Source organism: Odocoileus virginianus, chromosome 10, assembly GCF_023699985.2.
Source record: "Odocoileus virginianus isolate 20LAN1187 ecotype Illinois chromosome 10, Ovbor_1.2, whole genome shotgun sequence".
Lineage (NCBI taxonomy): Eukaryota > Metazoa > Chordata > Mammalia > Artiodactyla > Cervidae > Odocoileus > Odocoileus virginianus.
In genome coordinates this window covers 33,585,268-33,599,677 of record NC_069683.1, presented here as the reverse complement: position 1 = coordinate 33,599,677, position 14,410 = coordinate 33,585,268, and the positions used below count along the sequence as shown (strand labels likewise).

The 14,410-nt window shown below is 41.3% G+C and overlaps 1 long non-coding RNA gene across 1 annotated transcript in view; it reads right to left on the bottom strand.

The window, feature by feature from the left end:
* Positions 1 to 10,209: 10,209 nt before the first annotated feature.
* Positions 10,210 to 14,410, bottom strand: part of LOC139037137 (uncharacterized) — a 57,808-nt gene continuing 53,607 nt past the window's right edge. Inside the window, exon 4 of the long non-coding RNA XR_011489958.1 lies at positions 10,210 to 12,298. This is a non-coding gene — a long non-coding RNA (uncharacterized lncRNA). The remainder of the gene's footprint in view (positions 12,299 to 14,410) is intronic.

The window sequence follows — 14,410 nt, the reverse complement described above, 5'->3', positions numbered from 1 at the left end:
TTTAAGGTGGGAGGGGAACTACAAAGGAGCATGAGGATCAGAAGGCAGGGTTTCCCAGGTGGCTCAGTGGTAAAGAATCCATCTGCCAATGCAGGAGATGTGGGTACAATCCCCGAGTCTGGAAGATCCTCTAGAGAAGGAAATGGCAACCCACTCCAGTATGCTTGCCTGAGAAATCCCATGGACAGAGGAGGGTGGTGGGCTACAGTCCATGGGGGTCACAAAAGACATGGCTTAGTAACTAAACAACAATCAAAAAGCAAGAATCACTGGGGCCCATGTTGGAAGTTGGCGACCACACAGATGTAGGGTAGAATCCAAACTCCTCCATTTGCTCACTTCTGGGCAAATATGAAGCTTCATTTCTTCATATGTAAAATGGGAAGGCTAATCTTTATCTTGCAAAACTGCTATAAGGCTTAAATGAGACATCAGTATATATGAGACACAGCACCCTGGTAACTGACAACTGTTGATATTTGGCTCTTGTGGTGGTTTTCTGCTCTGTCAATTTAACTGAAATTCAGTTCCCCAAATTTCCTTTCCCAGTCTGGTCCCAGGACAGGACTGATCACTAGAGAAATCTGGGTAAGATTTGAAAGGAGCAAGTGAAGCAGAGTGGTAGTGCTCCATGGCTGATGCCAAGTACCAGCTGCAGCCTGTAAACTTTTTACTGACCTGCTGCCACCCTGTTGGTGCAGAGCAGATACTGGTCCCTAGCTCCTCCACCTCCCACCACATCTCCTATTTCAGCTTCTCCTAGCCTCTGCAACCATCCAATGTAAAGAGCCGATTCATGGGAAAAGACCCTGATGCTGGGAAAGACTGAGGGCATGAGGAGAAAGGGGCGACAGAGGATAAGATGGTTGGATGGCATCATCAACTCAATGGAGATGAGTTTGAGCAAACTCTGGGAGACAGTGAAGGACAGGGAAGCCTGGTACTCTACAGTCCATGGGGTTACATGGACATGACTGAGCAACTGAACAACAAGCCTCTGGGGCAAGGCACACATGTAGTTCTGGGGTAAAGGCATTAACTTCTTGGGCAAGCCGCCTGCATCATCAATGTGAGAGATAGCTGTGGGTTCTGTTCTGACCTCATCGGTTCCGGTTTGCCCTTATGAATTCTAGTTTGCCCTCACTCTCTCCGAGTTCAGTCCAAGTTGTCTTCCTGTTAGCTGTGATGACTATCAGCTTCAGGCCCATTTCTGGTTGCAGAGGCTACAGCCTTCCGTAGACTTCTTCACCAGCTTTCTTCTGTGATCCCTGGTTAGTTTCCTCTGGTCCTCACAGAGGATCCTCTAATAAGCATGGAGTCTTAACCACTGGACCACCAAGAAATTCCCCCTCATAACTTTTTGAAAGGACCAACCCTGCTGTTAGCTTGATCTTGTGTTTCTAGCCTCTAGAAACATGAGATAATAAATTTCCTTTATTTAAGCCACCAGTTTGTAGTACTTTACCATGGCACCACTAGCAAACTAATAGTGTTGGACAAAGGTTATTATAGCTAGCAAAAAGTTTGGCAACACTGTTAACTGACACAATGTAAAACATAGAGTATCTAATGAAAAACAGTATGGATATTTAATGATCTTATGGATCTGGCTAAGGAGATTTTCAGTCATAATGCTGAAATTGCCAACTGGCTTCTTCAATTTGTCTTAAGATAAAATACATGAAGGGAGTTGAACTAAAGATGGAATTGTTCAATTTGGAAGCTGCATTTAGAGGGACTGTAACAAAGCCAAGATATGCTGGGTTCAAAGATAAAACTGTTTCTAAATCCCAGTTTCTCCTGGTAAAAGACCTTCAAAGCAGGACATAGCCTTAGAGCAAATATTAAATCCAGCACACTTCAAGAAAAGTAGAGGTAAAAATCATCTCAGGATTTTTTCGGTTCAAGGATCCAATGCAAGATTGAAAGGTATGCTTCACAGATACTCCCAGTTAGACCAAAAAAAAAAAAAAAAGCTTTAAGACTTTCAAGGGCATTATCTCAGAGCATCTTGACTCTAAGACTAAGGAAGAGAGGGGATTATATTTAAGAGACTTCAATGCATTTAGTGGGCTTCCCTGGTAGCTCAGACGGTAAAGCCTGCATTGCAGGAGACCTGGGTTTAATCCCTGGGTTGGGAAGATCCCCCGGAGAAGAAAATGGCAACCTACTCCAGTACTCTTGCCTGGAAAAGTCCATGGATGGAGGAGCCTGGTAGGCCACAGTCCATGGGATCCCAAAGAGTCTGATGTGACTGAGCAACTTCACTGGTTGGTGGAATGCATTTAAATAGAAAACCCACAATGTTGTTAAGAAAATGATATTGGTAGAAGCACCACCAACTTGGACAGAAAAAAACATAGATAGTTCAGAATGAAAAGTGGCCTGGGGAAGGGACAGCAACGTTATAGGAACAGGAAGATGACTGAGAGAGCAACCCATTTGCAAACATAGGCTATTTCTTATGCAAAAGGAATAATGACTGACCACAGAGCCAAGAACCCAGAGGGAAAAGCCAAGAATTACAGAGAAACACTTCTAAGCAGGACCAGGCCTTAGTTAAGGAATTAAAACATATGCTTGGATGGATTTCAGAACTGCTATGAACCAGTGACTGCTACCCGCCTTTCATCCCTCTCCCCTCCACTTTTTTGAATGGGAGTAGTTGTTATAGTTATTCTGTTCCTATATTACCATTGCATGTTGGCTAGTGTACAAAAGAGAGGTAACATAGCAGACCTGACTGCTTAACCTTAGAAAAGTCTGCATATAAATTTGACCTTTGGGGAAAAAAATGGTTGGTCTTTGGGTGGCAACTGGGAACCTAGATTTCAAGAAGGCTCCCACCATTACTTGATTAGAGTGGTTCTCTATGCCTACTAAACTGTTTGGTCAAACAATATGGTTCATGTTGAATATTCGTCTTCTATCTGGGTGTCTATGATTCAGGTACAGGTCAGACAGAGGCTACCTATTTGATTAACCCTCAATAAAAAACCTGGGCATTGGGTCTCTAATGAATTTTCTTAGTTGGTGACATTTCACATGTGTCTTCACAATGCATTTCTGGGGAAATTAAGCACATCTTGTGTGACTCCATTGGGAGAGGACTCTGGAAGTTGCCCCTAGTTTTCTCTGAGCATTGCCCCATCTGCCTTTTCCCTTTGCTGACTTTGCTCTGAATTCTTTTGTTGTAATAAATCTTAGCCCTAAGTATGACTATATGCTGAATCACATAAGTCCTCTTAATGAATTACTGAAATTCACTGGGGATGGTCTTGGGGGATGCCCAACATAGGGAGTAATAGGACAGATAACTTGTCTGTTTCATTCACAGTTCTTCAGATGAAGAGGAGTTGCAATTACCAGGATTTTTATGAGATCCTAGACTTCAAACCAATTCCATCAAAGGCACATGAATTGTGGTAACTGGGATGGGGTGAGGGTTGTAGTGGATGGTCTCCAAGATGGCTGCTAGTAACTCCGTCCCTCCCTATAGAAGCATACTGCTCCTCATATCAAAAGGTGAAGTATGAGACTTCCTGGGTGGTCCAGTAGTTAAGACTCCACACTGCCAATGCAGGGGACCCAGGTTCAGTCCCTGGTGAGGGAACTAGAGCCCACATGCCACAACTAAGTGTTTGAATACTGCAACTAAACATCCCACTTGCTGCAATGAAGATCCCGTGTGCCCAACTAACACCCTGTGTAGCCAAATAAATACTAAAAAGAAAAGAGACGCAGTCTAATTCCTCTCTACTTGGATATGGGCTGGACTTAGTGACTTGTTTGACTTATGTGTGCTCAGTCACTCAATCGTATCTGACTCTTTACGACCCTGTGACTCCTCTGTCCATGGAATTTTCCCAGGCAAGAATACTGGAGTGGGTTGCCATTTTCTTCTCCAGGGGATCTTCCTGACCCAGGGATTGAACCCATGTCTCTTGCATCTCCTGCATTGGCAGGTGGTTTCTTTACTACTGAGCCACCTAGGAAGACCCTTTGACTTACAGAATGTGTTAAAAGTGGCAGCCTGGAACTTCTATGGTCATATCATTAAAAACCTACACCTTTCACCCAATTTCTTGGACTTTTACTCTTGAATATGCTCTCTTGGGACTTACTGTTGTGCTATGAGAAGCTAAAGTCACATGGAAAGGCCACATGGAGAGAGGAAACAATGCTGGCCAAACCCCAACTGTTTCAACAATCCAAGCCCAGATATCAGACATGTCAGTGAAGGAGCCATCTTGGACATTCTAGTCTCAGCAAATACAACGTGGAAAAGAACCAAAACCCCAGACATATGACCCCAGGTAAGCTGTTCCTGCCATCTCCAGCCATTTGAGACAATGTAGCTTGAGGTCCCAGACACTGGGAAACAGAGAAAACGATCCCCTCTGTGCCCTGCCCAGACTTCTGACCCACTAAATCATGAGCATAATAAAATGGTTGGTGTTTCATGCCACCATGAAATACCATGGTGGTTTGGGTGGTTTGCTGGGTAGCATTAGATAACTGAACAGCAGGGACAAGATCATGTTCCCAAGATGTTTCCTTCCACTGCCCACTGAATAAGATTCTGGCTTGGCCTACTCAGGACACTTCCCCTCCCCCTGCCTTTCAAGGAGAGTCCCACTTTCCCAGACCAGCTCCTGAGCTTTCTTATAATGGCAAATTAGAAAGAAAGGAAGAGGGAAAAGAGATCACAATGCAGAATTTGGGAGAAGGTGTAATGTTGAGAAGAAAAGAAAAGCAGGTGTATATAAAGGCAGTGGGTGGGAAAGGGGTGATTCTAAGAGATCTCAGGAAAGACTACATAGCCCCATTTGAAAGGTACAAATAAAGGACATTAAAACTTTCAAAAATTAGCTTTGGCTGGGTGGACTGTGTTCCTTCATTCAGGAATACCGTAGTCATGGTTAACACTTACCTTTCTAAGTGTTACAAATAGATGGCATTCCCTCTCTTTGGACTGTGTCCCAGGACATCCTTTTTTTTTTTTTTTTTTTTGCTAACTGTGACAAAGGAGAAACACAGGATGGTCTGAGAGTGTAGAAAACACACTGCTCTGTTGGAAACAGGGAAAGTGTCAAATGAAGAGTGACAGTGAGTTGAGTCCTGAAGGATGAGTTGCAGTGAGCTAGGCAAAAAATGGGAGAAGAAATTTCCAGACAGAATGAAGAGTGTAGATGGAGCATAGTTCAGTAATGAAACCCAAGTGAAGACCAGTGTGGCTTAGGTGTGAAGAACAGGGAGAGCGTGCTGAGCTAAGAGGAGAAATTAGAGAGGTAACACTGGAAGAATAATAAGCCAAGAGAAACAGCCCTGCCCGTGATCTCTGTCAAGCTCTTATCTTGGCCGAGACCTGTGTTGAAGAAAAAATCTAAGAAAGAAATGGAAGTGACTTCCCTGGCATTCCAGTGGTTAAGATTCAGTTCTTCCCAATGTATATGTCCGTTGACAGATGAATGGGTAAAGAAGTTGTGGTATATATATACCATGGAATATTACTCAGCCATAAAAAGGAACAAATATGACTCAGTTCTAATGAGGTAGATGAACCTAGAGCCTGTTAAATGGAGCAAAGTAAGTCAGAAAGAGAAAAACAAATATCATATGGAATCTAGAAAAATGGTACTGATATACCTATTTGCAGGGCAGGAATAAAGACACAGACATAGAGAACAGATCTGTGGACACAGCAGGGGAAAGAAGGGTAGGACAAATTGAGAGAGTAGCATTGAAACATGTACATTTCCATATGTAAAACAGAGAGCTAATAGGCATTTGCTGTGTAATGCAGGGAGCTCAATCAGATTCTCTGTGACAGCCTAGAGGGGTGGCACAGGGTAGGATGTGGGAGGGAGGTTCACGAGGGAGGGGACATATGTGTACTTATGGCTGATCCACCTTGTTGTATGGCAGAGACCAACACACCATTGTAAAGCAATTATTCTCCAATTTAAAAATATTTTTTAAATGGTATCATCTCTCAAAAAAAAAATAAAAATAAAAAGACTCCATGTTTTCAGGAGTGCCTCATTCAGGAGGCACAGGTTTGACCCCTGGTCAGGGAATGGCACAGCCCAAAAAAGAAAGAAAGAGGTGGAAGATTTTATTCAAGCTTCCCTAGTGGCTCAGAGGTTAAAGCGTCTGCCTCCAATGTGGGAGACCTGGGTTCGATCCCTGGGTCAGGAAGACCCCCTGGAGAAGGAAATGGTAACCCACTCCAGTATTCTTGCCTGGAGAATCCCATGGACGGAGGAGCCTGGTAGGCTACAGTCCACGGGGTCGCAAAGAATGGGACACGACTGAGCGCCTTCACTTTCACCTGAAGATTATAATTTGGGAAGCAGTCATTTAGAAAGCTCTGAGGACTGCTCTGCCTGTTAGAGGTCAAAGCACAGCTATATAAGTTTTTGAGACAAAGGGTTTTATATCAGAAGATATACTGACAGTGGCCACAGTCAGATCTGCATGTACAAAGTGAGTCATCATGACCCCTTATAAGATGAAGATGGAAAACATTCTCCTAGGAGGTCTGGGTAATGCAGATGCAAGGAGAAGGAGAAGGCCCAAACAGATGGAGAGAAATTTTATGTTTAAATTTTCCTTACCTTGCCATGAAATATGAATTTTATTTCATCACCTGAAATGCCCTGTAATCAGTGGGCACAATCTAGAAGCAAAAGAAGAAATGCTGAGCAACTGTGCCTGACGTTGGCAGATCTGGGAGTGGTGTCCGGCCCCAGCCACAAGGCCACTGATAGCATCTTTGTGACTGCCGTCACCCCGAAGCTTCCTAAGAGGAAGCTTCTGGTTCCATGGGAAGTTTCATAAACCAATGCCAGGATTTACATTCTCAGAACCAAGACAAATTAGTCTCTGGTAAAATCAGCTCTCGGGGGTTATTGTAAGGATCAAATAAAATTAACAGCTGTGAAAATGTGGCATGGTCACTAAAGCCTATCCAAATGGGATGGACAATCGTGATAAACAGGAAGGAGGAGAATAATGGAGTTCTGATGCCAGCAAGAACAAAATCCTCTGAGGCCTTAGGGTTGGGTGGCTTGCTCAAGGTGCAGAAGCAGCAAAATCTGATCTTTTAACTGTAAGAACTAAAAGCCTTCTCTAACATCACTAGCTGAAGCTAAGGCTGAACCCCGTGTTCCACAGAAAATCCTTATTTAATCATCTTTCACTGAGACCAAGACCAGATCTACTGCCCCATGGAATAAATCCATGTATGAAAAATCCATATCAGCCTGACCCGTTAAGAATAGGGGTGAACCAATGTTCATCACAGCACTGTTTATAATAGCCAGGACATGGAAGCAACCTAGATGCCCATCAGCAGACGAATGGATGAGGAAGCTGTGGTACATATACACCATGGAATATTACTCAGCCATTAAAAAGAATTCATTTGAATCAGTTCTAATGAGATGGGTGAAACTGGAGCCCATTATACAGAGCGAAGTAAGCCAGAAAGATAAAGACCATTACAGTATACTAACACATATATATGGAATTTAGAAAGATGGTAATGATAATCCTATATGCAAAACAGAAAAAGAGACACAGATGTACAGAACAAACTTTTGGACTCTGTGGGAGAAGGCAAGGGTGGGATGTTTCGAGAGAACAGCATCGAAACATGTATATTATCTATGGTGAAACAGATCACCAGCCCAGGTTGGATGCATGAGACAAGTGCTCAGGCCTGGTGCACTGGGAAGACCCAGAGGGATGGGGTGGAGAGGGAGGTGGGAGGGGGGACGGGGATGGGGAATACATGTAAATCCATGGCTAATTCATTTCAATGTATGACAAAAACCACTGCAATGTTGTAAAGTAATTAGCCTCCAACTAATAAAAATAAATGGAAAAAAAAAAGGAATAGGGGTGAAAAAAAAAAAAGAATAGGGATGAGGGCAGAGTCGAGAGAAGCTTCACAAACATGGAGATTGGGTTGTTTTTTTTTAATTGACCTACAGTTGATTTACAGTGTTGTGCCAATCTCTGCTATATAGCAAAGTGACTCAGTTATATACATCTATAATTCTTCTTTTATAGTCTTTTCCATTATGGTTTATCACAGGATATTGAATATAGTTCCCTGTGCCATACATTAGGATCTTATTGTTTATCCATTCTAAATGTAGTAGTTTGCATCTGCCAACCCCAAACTCCCTGTGCACCCCTCTTCTTACCCACATCCTCTCTCCCTTTTGGCAACCACAGGGCTGTTCTCTATAAGTCTGTTTCTGTTTTGTAGATAGGTTCATTTGTGCCATAAATTTAGATTCCATATATAAGTGATATCATATGGTATTTGTCTTTCTGACTTACTTCACTTAGTATGATACTCACATCATACTATGTTGCTGTAAATGGCATCATTTCCTTCTTTTTTATGGCTGGGTAGTATTCCATTGTGTATATGTACCACATCTTCTTTATCCATTCATCTGTGGATGGCCATTTAGGTTGTCTCCATGTTTTGGCTACTGTGAATAGTGCTGCTATGAACATAGGGGTGTACTCTTTATAGTTTTGTCTGGGTATATTCCCAGGAGTGGGATCACTGGATCATATGGTAACTCTACTTTTAGTTTTCTAAGGAACTTCCATACTGTTTTCCATAGTGGCTGCCCCAACTTATGTTCCCACCAACAGAGTAGGAGGGTTCCTTTTTCTCCACACCCTCTCTGGCATTTGTTATTAAAGACTTTTTTTTTTTTAATGATGGCCATTCTGACTGGTGTGAAGTGGTACCTCACTATAGTTCTGATTTTCTTTTCTCAATAATTAGTGATGTTGAGCATCTTTTCATGTGTCTACTGGCCTTCTGTATGTCTTCTTTGGAGAAATATCTATTAAGGTCTTCTGTTCATTTTTCCATGGGTTGTTTGGTTTTCTGTTGTTGAGTTGTATTAGCTGTTTGTGTATTTTGGAGATGCAGCCCTTGTCAGATGTGGAGACTGAGTCTTGAGAATTAGTGAAAGTTCATAGATAGCTAGAGAAGAGAAGGTAGGGCATTCCAGAAAGAGCTGCATGTGCAAAAATAGAAAAGCAAAAAAAAAAAAAAAGGATGGTGCTTTGGCTATATGATATCATGATTTATAACAAATAGACATTTAATTTTGTCCCATTCTGGCATGTGGAGAAGGAAATGGCAACTCACTCCAGTATTCTTGCCTGGAGAATCCCATGGACAGTGGAGCCTGGTGGGCTGCCGTCCAAGGGGTCGCACAGAGTCGGACATGACTGAAGCGATTTAGCAGCAGCAGCAGCATTCTGGCATGAGCTCCTAAAACCCTTAGAATTTTCTAAGTGTTGAGAGCCATAACAGTGTCTTTTGTTATGTTAATGAGGTAACTTTTATAAAGAACCTAAGGATATGGGCTCCTTGCCAGAGGAACCAACCATTTAATTGGAGAGTTGGAACTTGGAGTCCCACCCCTTTTGACCTCTGGGGACAGGAGAGGGATTAGAGATTGAGCTCAACCACCAATGGCCAATGGTTTAATCAGTTGTTCCTATGTAAGGGAACTTCCATAAAAACTCAAAAGGACACAGGATTTGGAGAGTTTCTCGGTTGGTAAACCAGAATGCATCCATATTACAGCTCCCAAACTCCACAGAAACAGGAACTTCTGTTTTCAGAAAACTCACCCTATGTATCTCTTCATTTGACTGTTCATTCATAAGCTTTAATACCTTTTCTGATAAACTGGTAATCTAATAAGTAAACTGCCTTCCTGACTTCTGTGAGTCATTCTAGCAAATCAATCAAATCCCCAAGGAAGGGGTCATGGGAACCTCTGAGTTAGAGCCAGTGGGTCAGAAGCACAGGTCACAGCTTGTACTTGGAACTGGCATCTGAAGTCAAGAGTCTTGTGGGCCTAAGTCTTTAACCTGTGAGATATACTCTTATCTCCAGGTAGTGTCGGAATTGACACCAGCTGGTGTTGGAGGATTGCTTGGTGTAGGGAAAACATTCACACATCAAAACTGAAATCAGTATCTTGAAGAGATATCTACACTCTCTTGTTGATGGCAGAATTATTCACAGCAGCCAAGATATGGAAACAACCTAAATGTCCATTGATGGGGCTTGGCTAAAGAATACAGCATATACATATACATATAAGTGAAATAGTATTCAGCCTTTACAAAGAAGGAAATCTTGACATTTGCAACAATACGGGAGAACCTGGAGGACATCATGGTAACTGGAATAAGGCAGACACAGAAAGTCAAATACTGCATTATCTCATTTTATGTGAATCTAATATAGTTAAATTCATAGACGATAGGAGTAGAATGATAGTTGCCAGGGGCTGCAGGGAGGGAGAAGTAGGGAAATGTTGGTCAAAGGGACAAAGTTTCAGTTTTGCAAGATGAAAAAGTTCTGGAGATCTGATGTACAGCAATGGGAATAGAGTTACCAATACTGTAGTATATACTTAAAATTTGCTAAGAGGGTAGATCTTAATTGTTCTTACCACCACCAAAAACAAAATGGTAACTGGTAATATGTGAAGTGATGGATATGTCAGTTAGTTTGATTATAGCAATTAAAATTCACAGTGTATACATATAGCAAAACATCAAGTCATACACCTTAAATATATACTACTTTTTAAGTATTTATTTGTCTGTGCTGGGTCTTCATTGTAGCACACCGGATCTTTAGTTGTGACTCTCAAGATCTTTAGTTTTGGCATGTGAACTCTTCATTGTGGCATGTGGGATCTAGTTCCCTGACCAGGGATGGAACCCAGCCCCCCTCCATTGGAAGCAATGAGTCTTACTTAGTACCATGTGCATGCTGCTGAGCACCACTCTAGGATTGTTCACTAGGTCCTCAGAATAGCTTCCTGCTCCTTCTCATATTTTCAATCTTTTCCCATCTCTTCCATCATCTAACCTTTGATACTGTGGTAGAATCATCTGAAGACTTTACTTCCCAGAAACAAAGGACCGAGACAGTAGAGTCAGCTTTCTTTATGATATTTGATTGACACACCATCTTGTAACATATTATCAGACTCCCTTTTTAGCTGGTTATTATGTGACCATCAGGTTAAGCATATTTTCCTGTTCTTAGTACAGTTTCTGCCTTTTACATAATTCTTTGGCTTACTTTTGTTCACTATATACATTCTTCCCTCATTACACTGAAAGAAATAAATACTTATACTTTATACTGTTGGGGAAGTGGAAATTTCTGCCTTCAGTTCAGTTCAGTTGCTCAGTTGTGTCCGACTCTTTGCAACCCCATGGACTGCAGCACACCAAGCTTCCCTGTCCATCATCAACTCCCAGAGCCTACTCAAACTCATGTCCATCGAGTCAGTGATGCCATCCAACCATCTCATCCTCTGTCATCCCCTTCTCTTCCCACCTTCAATCTTTCCCAGAATCAGGCTTTTTTCCAGTGAGTCAGTTCTTCGCATCAGTTCAGTTCAGTCACGTCCAACTCTTTGCAGCCCCATGGACTGCAGCATGCCAGGCCTCCCTGTCCATCATCAACTCTCGGAGTCTACTCAAACTCATGTCCATTGAGTTGGTGATGCCATCCAACCATCTCATCCTCTGTGGTCCCCTTCTCCTCACGCCTTCAATCCTTCCCAGCATCAGGGTCTTTTTTAATGAGTCAGTTCTTCCCAGCAGGTGGCCAAAATATTGGAGTTTCAGCTTCAGCATCAGTCCTTCCAATGAATATTCAGGACTGATTTCCTTTAGGATGGACTGGTTGGATCTCCCTGAAGTCCAAGGGGACTCAGGAGTCTTCTCCAATACCACAGTTCAAAAGCATCAATTCTTCGACACTTAGCTTTCTTTATAGCCCGACTCTCACATCCATACATGGCTACTGGAAAAACCAAAGCTTTGACTAGACAGACCCTTGTTGGCAAACTAATGTCTCTGATTTTTAATATGCTGTCTAGGTTGGTCATAACTTTTCTTCCAAGGAGCAAGCATCTTTTAATTTCATGGCTGTAGTCACCATCTGCAGTGATTTTGGAGACCAAAAAAATAAAGTCTGTCACTGCTTCCCCATCTATTTGCCATGAAGTGATGGAAGCAGATGCCATGGTTTTAGTTTTTTGAATGTTGAGTTTTAAGTCAGCTTTTTCACTCTCCTTTTTCACTTTCATCAAGAGGCTCCTCAGTTCCTCTCTGCTTTCTGCCATAAGGGTGGTGTCATCTGCATATCTGAGGTTATTGATATTTCTCCTGGAAACTGATATTTCCACCTTATCCCTCTTGAATTCCTGTGGGACTAATAATAAAATTGACATAAAATAGATTAACAATCAAAATGAAACATTTTAATTCATGCACATGGAGCTACCATAGAAATGGGACCTAAGAATTGGCCAAGGCAAGCAACTTTTATACTTTTTAGATAAAAACAAAACAATAAATTTGTGAAGAAGTGACAGGACAAAGAATTTTTGGTTTTGGATGCTCAGTTAGCGAAGAATCTAAACAGAGCTTGGGCTTGGGGTAGTAAATTAAAGAAGTAACAAGGTTTGCTTAGGATTTGTCTGGTCAGGATTCTTGGCCTGAATTCCTTATCTGTAGGGATAGGGTCTCCTTCTGCCTCAGATGCAGGGAGGGCACCTTTCACATGAGAGGTCTATTTCCTGCTTTCAGGGAGAATGAGGGGAGGTCAAAGTGTCCCTCTTATGTTGGCCATTTCTTACGTAACTTTATTCAAAATAACCTATATGCTATGAGGCGCATTTTGGGGTGGCCTGCCCTAAGCCCCAGAAATACACAAAATGTACCTACCAGAAGAATCAAAGCAGCCAAAAATATTAACACCTACTTTGAACATTAATAAGAATTTAAATGTATTTTATTATATTTAGCCTCCTTTGGCATTATAATTACCTTTTTATGTGCTTCTTTAAAACTTTCACTTTGAATCATGGACTTTAGAAATGTTAATTAACTATAATTATTATTCTTTTTTTATGGTCAAAGAGACAACAAGGCCATTGAGAGCCCTGTTATATTGGCTTCAATGTCCAGTCAGTACTATTTCAAGTTTTTTTGGAAGTATCATTTTCTCAGATATTATGAGTCCTCCCTGGTTTTTCCGTGTTCTAAGACATGGAATTAACTATGCTTTAAAAAATCTTGGGAACTTCCCTGGTGGTTCAGAGGCTAAGACTCCATGTTCCCAATGCAAGCGGCCCGAGTTAAACACCCTGGTCAAGGAAACAGATCACATGCCACAACTAAGACCTGGAGCGCCAAATAAATCAATATATATGTATATTTTTTAAAGTCTAGGCTTTTTTAAAGGAGCATAATAGAATCCAAAATCTGGATATTGGGTGTGCAAATCAATTTGGTAGTGAGTAAAGTTGTTTACAGGTGACAAACTTGAAAAGTATTTTTCTTCCTGAGTCCCCATCAATTTGCATTAAATCTTTTCACTTTTATCCAACTCTTACTTATTCTAATATATGAATATAATAATTTAATATTCATTCTACTTCATTTATTTTTAACTCCTCACCAAATCTATGATTATAAGTTCTTCTCTTTTATAATCTTTATTTGAATCATCTATCACCACTCAGAAGTCTCTTCATGGATGCAAATTTGTTTGCATTCTTTTTTTGGTCCAAAATGATTTAGGGCTCAACTGTAAGCAAGATTTTCTTAGCTGTTAACATCTATACCTTGGTTATTTAGAAATGACATGTGCTCTGCTTCAATTCTGATCCTTTTGGGGGAATAATGTAGGTATAAATATAAAACAAATGAACAGCTTAGTGTTGTAATCAAATAAAATTTGGTAACAAAGCAAATCTGATACATATTTCATGAGTTGTTATTGTGATAATAAGATAATTAATCATGTACGGAAAAGTTTGCATAAATGGTGGTAAGTATACACCTGAAGATCATATGTCAAAGCTTAGATGTCAGGAGAGCTAAGGGAAGATTGAACGTATGAGAGAGATCAGGAAGCTATTCTGAGGACCCTGAACAGTTCTCAAGTGGTGCTCAGCAGCACCCACACGTCGTGACCTTTTCAAGTCATCAGCAGAAAGGACAGGACATCTACCCAACTCTAAGTCTGTGAGGGGAATGGTTTACCCACATGTTCTGTGCTGGATTTCAAGTGACTGCCATGATACCTGACACGGAGAAGATGCTCAATGCTTATTCGTGGAAGGAAGAAAAGAAGGAAGGCATGAAGGAAGAAAAGAAGGGAGTGAATGCTTATATTTCCAGTCATTCCAAACAACTGTGTAAATATATAACAAAGGCAGCACAACTAATTATATAATACAAGCATACCTCAGAGATACTGCGGGTTAAATTCACTTCTGGCTATCACAATAAATCATATACTGCAATAAAGCAAATA